The 13,903-nt window shown below is 35.8% G+C and overlaps 1 protein-coding gene across 2 annotated transcripts in view; it reads right to left on the bottom strand.

The window, feature by feature from the left end:
* LOC148652784 (5-hydroxytryptamine receptor 3A-like) overlaps positions 1-13,903 on the bottom strand; it is a 26,998-nt gene extending 13,095 nt beyond the window's left edge. Inside the window, exons 1-2 of one of the 2 annotated variants that reach the window (XM_088599963.1) lie at positions 5,885-5,962; positions 5,181-5,316 (exon numbers count right to left, since the gene is read on the bottom strand). The gene's annotated coding sequence lies outside the window, so the exon portion shown is untranslated. Of the gene's footprint in view, positions 1-5,180; positions 5,317-5,884; positions 5,963-13,783 lie in introns of those variants that run through there. The other variant, XM_088599962.1, reaches the window with a different exon arrangement.

Below are 13,903 nucleotides of genomic sequence, written 5' to 3'. Positions count from 1 at the left end.
AAGACCATTTCAGTACAAAAATGCTAAATGCAAGAATTCTAGAACAGTGCCCCCGTCGTGTCACTACAAATTTTCAACTTACTAACCTTTTTTTCTTTTATGATTCTTAGAATTTTGCTATACATTTTTCTGTACTCTGATGATGCATTGTGCTGATTCTTAGTGAACAACTGAGAAGGAACAAAGCACCTCTTGCTCTTCAGAATCCCACTATTTATTTAAAAACTGAACGTTTTAGTCCTGGATTTCTAGGAATCTTTAATTGACAGTTTTCCTCATGCTTTAAACACATAAGATAATTATACCTGTTTAATACTCTAACCCCAGGTCTAAAGATGTTAGTTATTTAAAAAGTCTTAAAACAACTGCATTATTGAGGTCCTTCAAGAAGAGCTACAGCCAGGATCTTCAATTTAAAATACTTTCCATAAAAGTTAAGAAGACAACAACTTTGCAGTAAAAGACAATTATGACACCATCAGCATTAGAGCTTTCATAAACTGGCACATTAAAGATCTCCTTTGTTTCAAATTCAAAAGCAGAATTCAGTAGGCCTGCCTGAGGCACCACGATCCTTAATTACTTCAATTAATTATTTCTTTATCAACTTTCTCAGTTTCTAGGGCGTCTATTATTTTAGTAGAAAACAATGGACCTTTATATATCTTGATTTGAAAAAATGTCTTTGTAATTTTAAATAAATCTATTATATTCCATTATTTCTTCTTCTACAAACAATATGGAACAAACCTTTATCCCTAGAAGCATTACACAGAATACAAAAAATGACAACTCCTTTTCATATCTCTGCACTCCTTCTGATGTGCTGTGTAATTAGCTGAGAAAGAGCTGTATTAACATCAATGCTGAAGTGAGTTCTGTATTAAAACTGTGAAAAGTTTTTGCTTTTTTAACTTAAAGACATTGAACTTGACCAAGTTTGGTTTTGGTCCATCAGAACCTCCTTGTGATTTGAGAGTTTGAAATTTACTGTACTTTCATCCTGCAGAGTCAGTGGTCACTGATGGATGCAAACAAAATGAATTTGATATTGACTGCAAATTTCTTCTCTGAATTTAAATAAAATCTGACTAGATTTGATTACATGTTTTGCAGGTATTCTATTTGGATAAGATAAGATGAAAGGACTCGGCTTTGTTAGTAACCCTTATGCTCTAGTGCACGAGAACGAGAATATTTTCCAAAAATGGAGTTTAAATTGAATGTTTGGGAGGAAGACTTACATGTCTTGAGAAATCTCAAAATTGTTTTAACGAGGTTGAACTAAAGCATCAATTCCTTTTTGCCATACATAAAATCCTACACGAAAATTGTCTCCGTTTTGTATGAAATAATTATTTTTGTCATTTTCATCTTAAACGCTCTTAAAAGAACCACTTTGGCACAGACTTGAAATAGACAATTCCACTAAAATGTTCCTGAATATTATTAAATCAAAAGCAGACGTTTACTGAGCCAGATATAGTATTTTGATGACAAAGCTGTTGCTTTACACCTTCAGCAATTCTACTATGGATAACATTTTTACGCTGTTCATATAATGTTTGCTTAGCTCTGTCATGATGTCCCAAATTTGGATCATGATTCACCATAACAGATATGTTTAATATGCTTTTACATTGAAGTTCTGTTCTTTGGTCTGCTTTAAGCACTGTACAGCACACGGAGCTTTAATCAGGGATGTTATTCCATATTCCTAACCTTACTTGCCTCTGCTCACCAGATTGGGATCCCTGTATTAAAGCAAGATATTTTAATTTAGCACAACACTTCATAAATTGTCATTCAATGAAAATTACATATACACAAACATGTCCAATGAAGCAGATCTGTAATGCATTAATGAGAAATCTCTACAAAAATGAATGACTACATACAGGCAGACACCATTTTTGCATACAGTATATTCATAGCATCATCTATGCCATTCTTCATAGCCAGATGTGAACAATGTATTTTATACACCCTGTAATCCTGCTTGTTTTTTTCATTCTTGAGTGTTATATTTACTCTATAATTTGTGTTCCATGATAATGACACTTCAGATCTGATGAAACAGTGCAAAACAATTTAAACAGAGGGTGTTATTGCTATTTCCATCTTTACAACTATTTAAAAATAAATTTCTGATCGATTTAACTATTTAATTCTTAAGACCACATAAGTAGCTAACTGCAATTAACTGCTTCAAATATTATTCAGTGCTAGCACCCATGGGATGAAGAAAAGTACCTGAAGTGTAATTTCTCTGTGGGGTGAAATTAGAAAATGTTTGAGGTTGCCTAGGAAACATTTAAACAAACAACTCACCCTGTTACCTCAGCTTGCCAGTTAGTTTCTGTAGTTATATGCTTTGATGTACTGCCAGTTTCCCATTAGAAAAGTATTGCATGTGACTGAAAGTCCTTAAATACTTCAAAACTATAAGTTAAAGGAAGACAAAATGTCACTGAAAGGCAATGCACATTCTATATATGTACCCGATGGCAAAATGCATCTAAAAGTCAAACATTTCTCTTGTTTTAAAGCTGAGATTGTGAAATGTTGACTACACAAAACCAGCTGGAAAAACATAATAGACAGAAATGACATAAAATGAACATACAGTATGAAGTGCTGTCGGTGCCTAGAGTTATATAAGGGAGCCCTCTATGTTTTGTGTTGAGAAAGCCATCCTTCCTCCTTCAAACGTGCCTCCCTGACATACACTGTTACAGTAAAGGCTTCATTTCTTTAGGACAAAATTAACATTGTGTTGCCAATGATTCACTCTTCATGACTTATAATTCCGAATTGTATATTTGCTGCTCTGACTTTGGTGATGCCAGCTTCCATCTGGCCCTTCTGATGCATCAGGGTTATGAGAACAGAGTCTGTACAATAGCCATGAGTGAGCTTTGTGACTTTGTGAAGGTTAAACTTCTTCTCTACTGAATGCTAGAGGACATTCTGGAACAGAACACGTCAACACTTGTAGTAATACCTGTTTACATGTAACACTGTACTTTTTGGAACCCCTACTACTCGCTTTTTAAAACAACTCAGACAAAGGACAGCTTGTATTGTTCTGCAGGTAGAATACTGCCAATGTGAATCCAAATGCAGATATTAAATATGGGCAGCCAGTTCACTCCCCACTGTGCTGCCCTGTTTAAACCTGGAGACCTGATATTTGGACATGTCTCGGGGGAACCCAATGCTCAGCTCTCTTTTACTGATTGATCACAACCAGCATTAGGTAAAGCATGACTTTTTACCTCCACACATGTTCTTTACCAGCTCAGAGCTTGTGACAATGGCATTGACGTTCATAGGGCCAATTTCTTCAATTACCTGAGACACTCCCTCTGAGACCCTGGCTGACTAGACCTCTCCAGTGATTCATGAGGAGGAGATTGAGGACTTCATGTGTGAACTGGACAAAGGATATATTTTTTTGTACAAAACACATGGCACTATATGGAAAAAGTAAACAAAAAACTAATTTAACTAGGAATGAACCAGGTAGATTTGAATAAACATCTTCCATATCCTTGGGAAGTGTAAGAAAACCAGAACACCTGGAGAAAAAAACACAACCACAGAGAAGTACCAAAGGTCAGAATCAAACCCAGGACACTGGAGCTGAGAGATGACAGTGTTAACTATCGCACTGTCATCATATCCTTTATGAAATATTGTTACACATAAGTGGTTAGGAAAACAGAGAATTAAAGAAAATAGACTGATCAGAATAATCAAAAACAAAAAAATACTAACCTCCAAATTCTAAAGATTATTCCAAGAATATACCAGAGCAGCTAGTAATAACAGAGGCACCTGAGATCTTTAACTTTGAACACACAGCACAGAAAATACAGCACACAAGTTACTCTATATACTAGCAAGGCCTGACCAGCCAAAACAAAAAAACACAGACTTCTATCAAGTATTCAAATCCTATATAATGCCTAACAATCTAAAAAAAGCCTCAAAACATGCCTTCTAAACCAAACAGAATATGACCTTCTGTACAGTTAAATCTCTCTATAAATCTAGATGTTACCAAGTGAACGTGAAACCTATTTCCCTATTGTAAAAATGCATTTACTAATCAGGAGAGACCGTTTTCAAAATAGGAATTCTCTGAACAGGAAATCGGAGCTTCCTAACAACGCTCTTAACAAGGTTCGAATACTTAACTAGAATCTTTATGGATGATCTGGACAAGGAGCTCCCTCGTGGCACTGTCTTTTCATCCCTTCTTGTGCCTTCCTGTCCGTTCCTATGTCCTTTTTAAACTGTGTTCCTGAAATATTGATGACCAAAAACTTATTTACCCAAGGTTATCCAGACAATTCCACTGATCTCAGACCCAATACAACTCAGTAGATGCCTCAGCTCTTTCTTGCTTTGAAGCTCCAGAGATCTGCAAATGATGACTCTAGCTAGATATACAGTAGACCAACCCCATCTGGCTGTAAAAATAAATTGCAGTATTTTAAGACGAACCATTAACTGCCAGAAAATGAAGGGTATAAAACAGTCTCTTTTTGGTGCTGACATTTCTGCATGTCCATTTAGCACAGGTGTTGCAGCTGGGATAGTAATTGCAGAACCATCTACCATTAGCTCTTTAACAGAACCCTGATAAAACTCATCTCAGAAGAGAAGACATTCCACAAAATGTGTAAGATATTTGATCAATTCTGCAGAATGCTCATAGTGGCACATGCACGTCAAAAGAAATAAAAATAGTATCATGCCAAAACAGAAAAAGTATGGGTACAGGAAATGAATAACACACAGTCAAAGCCTCACAATGATGCTATGCAGTTTCTCCACTTCTTTTATTTAAAGCTAACAAAGGGGAAAGTAATAAAAGCTTCCCGCTCTGTACTGCAGTGCAGTACCCACTGGTAATTTGTGTTCTAAAATGTATACTGCTTGTGTTCTGTAAATGTATACAAACACTTGAGATAAGAGTTACTTCTCCGGATGAGATGTGATTGCATTTGCCAATATCTGACAATAACCTAGTTAATGGAATACTGATATTAAGATCAAGGCCATCCCTTGAAAGCAGCTCTCAAGTCTTTGTTGGCCTCTGCTGTTTTTAGCAAGCACAAGATTATTTGTGAAGTGTGATGGGGGTGTTTGCTTCCTCTGTGGGCACTCACCTCTTTGTTTAAATTGGCACTTTCACTGACAAGGGCCATATGATGACAGTGGTCTTTAATGCAGTTATTCCTGAAGATCTGCTGAAGGTCCATTGCACCAGTGGAAAATGTCCATTCTTAAGCCCCCTTACACTCCCTGAACCAGAGGGCAATAATTCAGATGGTAGCACTAATATTTCCAAGGGTTTCAACAAGATTTGCTTCCAAAGTTTGTGAAAGAGCTATCAGCAAGGTTCCTAATAAATAATTGCCAGATAAGCTTGTGAAATAATAGACACAGAAATAGTAAAACAACACAGATCAATGCACTTCAGTTTGTATAGAAAAACACTGTTAAAACAACAGAGATTGGAAGATTTCAGTAAGGAGACTGAGGAGGGGAGAAAATCACAACAGGGGACAGATGACTTTAACCAGTTCTGTAAGTTTATATGAAAATACATTTGCTAGCACTCTCAAATTTGGTAGATCTTCATTACTGTACAATCAGGGTTTAAATATGCCTGAGAATTTCACTTCCTGAATATCAGCAGAAATCTACAATAGCATTTTAGATTACAGAATAGAGTACCACAAGTCTTTGTAAATTAAGGTAACAAATGGGAGAAAACAAATCATTTGTTTAACCCAAAGAGAAAATAAATATTCTATTTTCTTTTTAACTTTTCTGATCCGTCAGTTTCCATACAAACAACAGCACATACCGTAGAAGCCAGAGTGTGAAACATCAGAAACAGCAGTGGAACGCCTGCCCTGTATTTGTTTTCTGGGACATGGAAAAGATCCATTTGTTTAAAGGCAGATCCAGATCTATTGGATATGTTGGATATGACAGGTTGTTGGTTCTGCTGCCCAGACAGGGAGCAGTGCTTCTAACAGCATTTGCACTTATTCATGGATGTGTCACTGCAATGGAAGGTATTCAGCATGAAGAGCTGGCAACAATTTCAAATTCCTGAAGGTCATTAAGCTATTCAGCCCCTCCAGACTAGTTGCATAAAAGATTATATATGCTTAATAGAAATTAAAGCAATTAAAGGTTCATTAAGTCTTTTCCACTTTACGCCTATTCCTATGGAACACCGGACGAATATCTTTTCTCGCAACATTTACAAAATGTTTAATGTTGAATAACATTATAGAGCAAAGCATACAGTATACTCTGCATTGTTTTTCATTTCATGCTCCTAAATTGCAGCAGAAAAATTAAAAACTGCTATTTCTTCTGAATCATCCTTGATGAAAATGTACCATTTTCACATGAGGTATCCTTCCTGGCCTTAATGATGCAGAGTCATTAGCAGGATTACTGTATATGGGCACATCTGAGTCCAAGCTTACCTTTTGTGCCTTGTCTTCCCTATGTCTCTTTACTACTTCATCTAATTGAAATATTACACCTGCAACACACTAACAAGGACATACGAAATATACCAATTTACTTCTTCATGAAAATGATTCTATTCCATAAGCTAAAGACTTTGTTTAATGAGTGACGCTCTTAAGCACTTGATTACTGTTACATTTCATACAGTGTGTGCTTCTATGTGTGGGGGAGTGAGCCTAATTTTTTTATTTCCTCTCATTTGGCAGAGTATTGAATATGAAGTGTTATTTAATCAGTCATATCCGTCTGTTAAGAAGTATGCATATATATTGCAGTCTTGCAGCTATTGGCAAAATAACTGGTAAGTTTCTTTAAAATATTTTCTTCTTTGGCATCTAGTTCATACTGTATACCACAGAGTAGGAAGGATATCTGTTTATATGTTTTGGCTAATCCTACAGCCATTACAACAAAATGCACATTGTCTATTGTTTGTTTGTACATTGTCTTGATGCACTGTTTGCACTTTGTTTTGTTTTTTACACTTGTGTTATAATCGAGAGACTTTCTGTAAGTAAGAATTCCATTGTACCAGTACCGGTTACATATGGCAATAAAGTTCAAGTTCAAGTTCAAGTTCAAATGAGAGGAATTGTATGTATACAATGTATGTATGTAGGAATTGTATGTCTGAATGTATGTCTTCCTTCATTATTTTTTTCACTAATCCCAAATTACTGATCCTTTAGTATCCATACAAATACTATACAGTGCACACAACAGTATATCAATGCACATTTCTAATCCTGTTCTGTTTAATGCCAAGACCAGGTTAAAGAAAGAGCTTTAATATATTGTTGACATTATGTATTTTAAAGTTGGTTTACAAGGGAATATACAAGTGAATATTCATTTAGAGGACATTCTTGACACAGTAAAGTAGTAAAGGTATTTTTGTTAATGACTTTGAATTGTTTTTTCTTGCTGCCTTTTCATCTTACTTCCATTTTTATCTGGGAGATAAATAATAACAGGTGGCATGGTGGTGCAGTGGTTACCATTATGGGTTCGATTCCTGGGTTGCTAGCTGTCGAGTTGAGTCTGTGTGTTCACATGGGTTTCTTCTAGGAGTTCCAGTTTCCTCCCACAGTCCTGGTAGACATACTGGTAGGTTAATTGGCTTCTGGGAAAACTGGGCCTGGTGTCAGCGTGTGCATGTTTGCGTCCGCGTGCCCTGCGATAGGCTGGCGTCCCACCCAGGGTGCACCCTGGCTTGGGCCCGTTGCCTGCCAGGTTAGGTCCCGCTAGCGCCAGCTGTTTTGCTGTCCCGCAAAACTCTGTTTTGTATAGGGCAGTTAGAAAATGGATGAGTGGATAAAAATAACAACTCAAAGCAGTAAAAATCAATTTCTGCTACCTATATTGATAGCAATGTGCTGTCAATAAACACCCTCTGCCATTAGAAAGCTCCTGAAATCTTACTTTTCAAATAAACACGTTTCTTTGGGCCACTATTTTGTGCCTTGCCTCACCGTATTTTTCTTAATTTATTTTAATATACCTGCATGTCTTTTGTTCCTTTGTGCTAAAATAATTATTTCTGAAAAATAAACGTCAGGTATAAATGAATTCAACATAAATAACATCCGGTTTTCCTTCCTAGGCACACTCATGTGGTTATTTAACATGTATTTCTGCTCTAAATCAGGGATTAGCAACACAAGCCCTGGAGAGCCATGATGTTTTCTGGGTTTCATTCCAGCTGGGACCTGCATGATTTAATTTAATGGATTAATCAGTTGCTTAATTAGGAGATGCTAACATGCTTTCCAGACCTCCACTCACTGACCATTAAAGGTTGCCTATAAACCCCCTTTAGTTGTAAACCAGATGAAAAAAAACAACTGTAAGCAGTTCTGACAATTTTTCCATTTGTTTGCCACCTATTCATTTTATCATGTATTCTTCCTGCTAAAAGAAAATAATTTGGATTTATAGTTCATCAACTAAATCTTACTTACCTTACTGTATTTCCACTTATTATAAAAGCACTAGACAAGTTTTCTCAGTTTTATTCTTCTAAATGTTGTATAAAGCATATTGGTAATGAAAAAAATGAATTACCAGGTACCAGTATCTATTCAGATACTGCATGCTGTTTAACCAATAAAGTAAGCATTTTAAAAATGATAAAGTGCAAAAGGAATTGATGTCCTCATGAAATCAATACAATTCTAGTAGCCAGAAAAGCATCTGATCATAAAAATCTTAATTTGAAGCAATGTCTTTAGGCATTGAAAGCTACACATACAGTGGGTACAAAGAGGTGCAATTAAAATTCAACTGCTTTTAAAAAATGAACTAACTGAGCCCTTGAGCATGTACATTACTTGTAGAGAGAACAGAAAATTGAAAAGGTCATGGGTAAGAGATCTTGGCTCTTATTAGCAGGAATGAGTGAGCGATTGTCATGGAAACATTGTTGCTGTTTGTCAGATTCTGTGACTGGTGCTGGGAAGTTCTCCGCAGGCTATACTCATCAGCTGTCTGATACTAATAAAGTATGCCATCTCAGCAATTAAAACCAGAGAGTACTTCAAGATAAGGCATTACACCTGTATTTCTAAGTGACTAAGTGATTAAGAAATAAAATTTCCAGTTCTAATAAACGTTCAATTATAACATTTTATTTGTCAATGCCTCTAAACCTTAAATGCATCAGGTATGCAGTACCAAAATTATGTATTATGTCCTACTATAGGACCATTAGCTTTGCTCCTTCTTCAATTAAAAATGCTGATTGCTGTTAATATGTCAGTTTGCTCTGCCAATAATATTTTAAAAATCAGTTAATTTCAGTTCCAGCCTAATATTTCACATCCACAAATGTTTGTTACTTTGGAAAAAAACGTCAGCACAATATTTTTCTAGTTGCACAGACAATAATCAGTGTCTCTATCAGTTATTAATCTATACTGGCATATCATATGCTAATACTATCCAAAGAAACTTATCTTTTTCCAATGAAATCTAATCCACCAACAGTTATTGCACTTTGTGGTATAAATTATATTGCAATGTTCTTTTTTTCTGTCTGAACATTAAGAAAGCATACAACCATCACAGAGGGAAAAAAATGTTATTTTGTACATGTTATAAAAGGGATACAATTTTCTAATTAGCAATAATGTCACTTCAGGATGAAAAATTATTTTGATGAAAAATAATCCTAATAAAATAATAATATTCCCTGTCAGCTCCTGCTATAACCTTACACCACATGAGGATTCAAAATGTATTAATAATAATGATTCACTTGCTATAACTATGGTATAATACTACGCATGAAAACGTATAGGCAATTATACTTTGTGAAGGGAAGAGCAATTACTGAGACTGTGTGCTTTGTCTAAGTAGACCCCAGTGCAAGAATAAAATTGTGTTTAAGCAGAAGGAGTCACATTTTTCATTTTCCATCAACTGTAAAATATTGTGTTGTGCATTGTCAATCCATTAAATTAGGTTAATTCCCCTATTTCATTCTAACGTGTAGCTCTTCCCAGACACATACAACTGAAAAAACTAATATTTCACGACACATACTGCCAGTCTTGGGGTTCTCAAACATAGATAGCACGTCTGTTTAATCTTATTTTTTAATATATATATATATTAAGGAGGTGCACCTGTGAATGCAATCTCATTGCAAACTTTCAATGCACACAAAAACCAAAAACAAGGTTGTGATTGCTGGACAAATACAAAATATTATCTTCCTGACACTTTTGTAGATCACAAGTGGATAGTGCACCAGCCAATGGTCACTAGTCACTAGTGTGAAAACTGTCACATTGTAGCTACATGAAAGAAGGTCAAGAAAGGCACTGAAATTCCACCTTTTCATTTTGGAATTTTACTTTGGCTAATTAGAAATCTGTGTCTATATCACAATCCTCATTCCCATCTGCTATCTTTATGGATTTCAGTACTCCATGAGGGTATACAATTATTAACAGAGCTACTGTTAAATTGTTTTCTTAGAGCCTTTTCTGCCTGTATGATACCTGAAAAACACTTTTGTCTTACATTCATGTGTTTGTGTGCTTATCTTTGCCACTGCTGACGAGAACTTCTTAATGAAAGGCCAGAGAGGAGAAAAACAATGTCCACAAAGCTCTTTCAGCACAGGTGAAGCTGTAGCTAGGGGGGCTTTAATTGCAGGAGGATGAGTAATATTTTGAAATACCTTTAAAAGCTATGCCATTACTTACCGATTTAAAAAAACACACTCCTTGTGTATGAAAGGCAAAACAATGGAATATGGCATTATGTAATACAGTATATCATCTATTGGTATAGTTTAACATATACCCAAATGACTGCACATTGCATTTTAAAGACAATATAATGTGGGGAATGGTACTACAGTATGTTAAAATTTCAGTACCATTAAGAATCTTTCATTACTCTTCCTATAATTATAGGAATTATAATTATTAATATTAATATAACTATAATTACAGGCAACACTGCACACAGACACAGTGTGCCTAGACTAATGTTAGCTACTCATTAAGAAAACTTTCAACAACTAAACCAGTATTTCTAAGTGTTTCCACTGCCCTCGATTCAATTCTGTAAAAAAATCTAAATATAATTTTAAAAAGTGTGATGGTAGCAGAATGAAAGAATGAAATTCATTGTGAATCAAAGTTGTGATTGTATCCCTTACTTAACTAATAAACTAAGTAGCTGGTTAAAACCAAGTAGGGAGCTGTGACAGTCAAGGTTTATTCCTTGCTGAAAAGAGGTGAAAAGAAGCATGTTCCGACTGTGGAGCCTTCTTCAGGTATGAAGCCTTTGTGATTAATAATAATAATAATAATAATAATAATAATAATAATTGCTTACACTTATATAGCGCTTTTCTGGACACTCCACTCAAAGCGCTTCATAACGCTTGTGATAACCTCAGCTGTACAAGGCTCCACAGCCTACACATTGTGTCTCTTTTCTTTTCTTTTCAGCATGGAATAAACCTTTACTTGTTCTTTTGGTTAAAAGCAAGGCTTGAAATAGTGTCTTGCTTAGCCCACAAATCAGAGATTGCTGTGCTTCATAACCACAATATAATGATCAGCCAATACTTCTCCTATGGAATCGTGTTCAACACAAGTTCCAGCATTCCAGGAAAAACAAGTAGCCTGACATGCAATCATGTTATTCACCCTGAAGAAGTACTTGAACTTCTTCATTATTAACTCTCAATATCCCAGTGCATCACTTTGCTTATGGAAACTGCAACTTGGAAACTAGAGATAAAAGAGACAGAAGTACCCTTTCTCACAATACGTGGCCTTATAGACACAGTAAATCGACCTCACTGTCATGTATTCATGATTACAAATGTGTGCAATAGTCCACATGCCTATTCGTTTTCTTTCCTGTCTTTTTCCAAGCCTTTGTTTTGCAGGAGTCTTATTTATTCTGAGATGCTTTTCCATTGCAGAGAAAAGAAAATCAAAGACGTCAAAAAGCCATCTGAAAGCTCCATACTGTAGCCCAGGCTTGAGCAACAGATGGGCCCATCTCTTGGGGAGAGATGCAGTCACACAAGAGTATAGGGGTAAAAAACAAGCTGCTGGGTTTGATAAAAGAGGCGGCTTCTATGGTTTTTATTTTTTAGAAAAAATACTTGTTGGTAAGCAAGGTTTATTTATTTTTTTGTATAGGTCAGAAAGCTGCATGTGGTTTGAAAATTCTGAAATGCTGTCTTCTTACTTTCAGCAGAATTGAAATGGCTATATCTCTGTTTCTTTATGGATGTGCCTCTCAACTTGCAAGACATTTTTAACATGCACCTTTTACTGATCTGCAATATTCAGCATATCAACATAAAAATGACTTCCCATCTGATAAAACAGAGGAAACTACACAGAACAATATATAGATCAAAACTATTTTTTAATGGTGGAAAACAAATATTTTCCTTTCAGTGAGGCTAATTGTAAAGTAATAAGTGTAGTGGCTGTAATGGCTAATTACATAGGATCAAAACAACGTCAATGTAGAGATTTCTATGGTAGGATTTGCCAGTATTGAACCACTTCTGTTTCTCAAGTCAAATCTCTACTGGGTTTTGAAAAGCTCTTTATGAAACGTTTTAAAGATGTAACACACGTCATCCGTGTGCATTTACAGCGGATAAAAACAGAGGTTCCGGAGGTTCTTTCGCAAATAATGCAATCTTCACGGTAATGGTTTTGGAAAAATATCAGCACGTTACTAGTTACCCTTCAATTTAGGAAGATTTTATCAATATCTGAAAATAATCAACAGGTGTTAAAAACAAGACTGAAACAGCTTTTAAAAAAATATTCTAGCTGGAGCGAAGCTTTGCACGAAAGGTACAGCATAATGAAGAAAAAAAAATCAATTGTACAAAGCTTTGCCAGTAGCTGTCACGGATTTGCCTTCAAACCTTGGCGAAGTAGAGAGTATTTTAAATAAGAGAAAACAAAAGTTTAATTTATCGTCTCGTCTCGCAATACACCCACTCCAGTTTAGCTGAGTTCACGCGAGATAAAAACAGGTATTCGTGCTTGCTTAGCGTTGAAGGTCTGTTGAAATAATTGGTGCATTTGTGTGCGTCACGTTTTCGTGTATTGGCTCAAATTGCAATGACATGACAAACGGAGCACTGTGTTCTTCCAGAAAGCCAAGACGCTCATTTTTAACTGTAAAATCAATAGACGAAACTTTACAGAATCGGCAGACTCTGTGATAATTAGCCACAGAATTCGAGATTTTTCTGACTCCATCAATACTGTGAAGCCTAAAGCCTTTGCTACAAAATTGTAGCATTTAGCAAACTACGATAAGAAGAGGGTTTTTGTTCTGATGTTGCTGCACTATACACATCGCATATACTGTACACTTATATTACAAAACAGGTGTTTTTAACATTATAAGGGTAGGAAAAGGCACGTATGTGGCACAGTATTTATCTCCTTACAGATGTTACTATACGAGGAGTATAGGGTCTGTGCAATGAAAGCTTCCCACCCCTCATGTTCCCATTCCGAAGAGAAAGCTGAAAACCGGGCATACAGTACAGAAGAACAGCTTTTGGAGCACAGATAATCTTTATTGATGAAGACCACCCCGTTTTTAGATAATTTTCCTTTACTTAACGTGTACACTTACCGTAGAAAGATACATGTCATCATAATTGCTCAACCGCAGGGTTCAAAATAACTGACTTGTTCTAACTTACCCGTTTTTTAAATTTTCTTCCGTTTTCTGCTATCTTTTTAACAAGAGACGAACCATATTAAAATGTACTAGATCGCCAAATGATACCCAGAGCTTTCTTTTTAGCTACTCGAAGTTCAAT

This window comes from Lepisosteus platostomus, chromosome 11 (genome assembly GCF_059453375.1).
Source record: "Lepisosteus platostomus isolate fLepPlt1 chromosome 11, fLepPlt1.hap1, whole genome shotgun sequence".
Classification (NCBI taxonomy): Eukaryota; Metazoa; Chordata; class Actinopteri; order Semionotiformes; family Lepisosteidae; genus Lepisosteus; species Lepisosteus platostomus.
The sequence above is the reverse complement of the archived record's forward strand: the minus strand, read 5'-3'. Positions and strand labels throughout refer to the sequence as shown.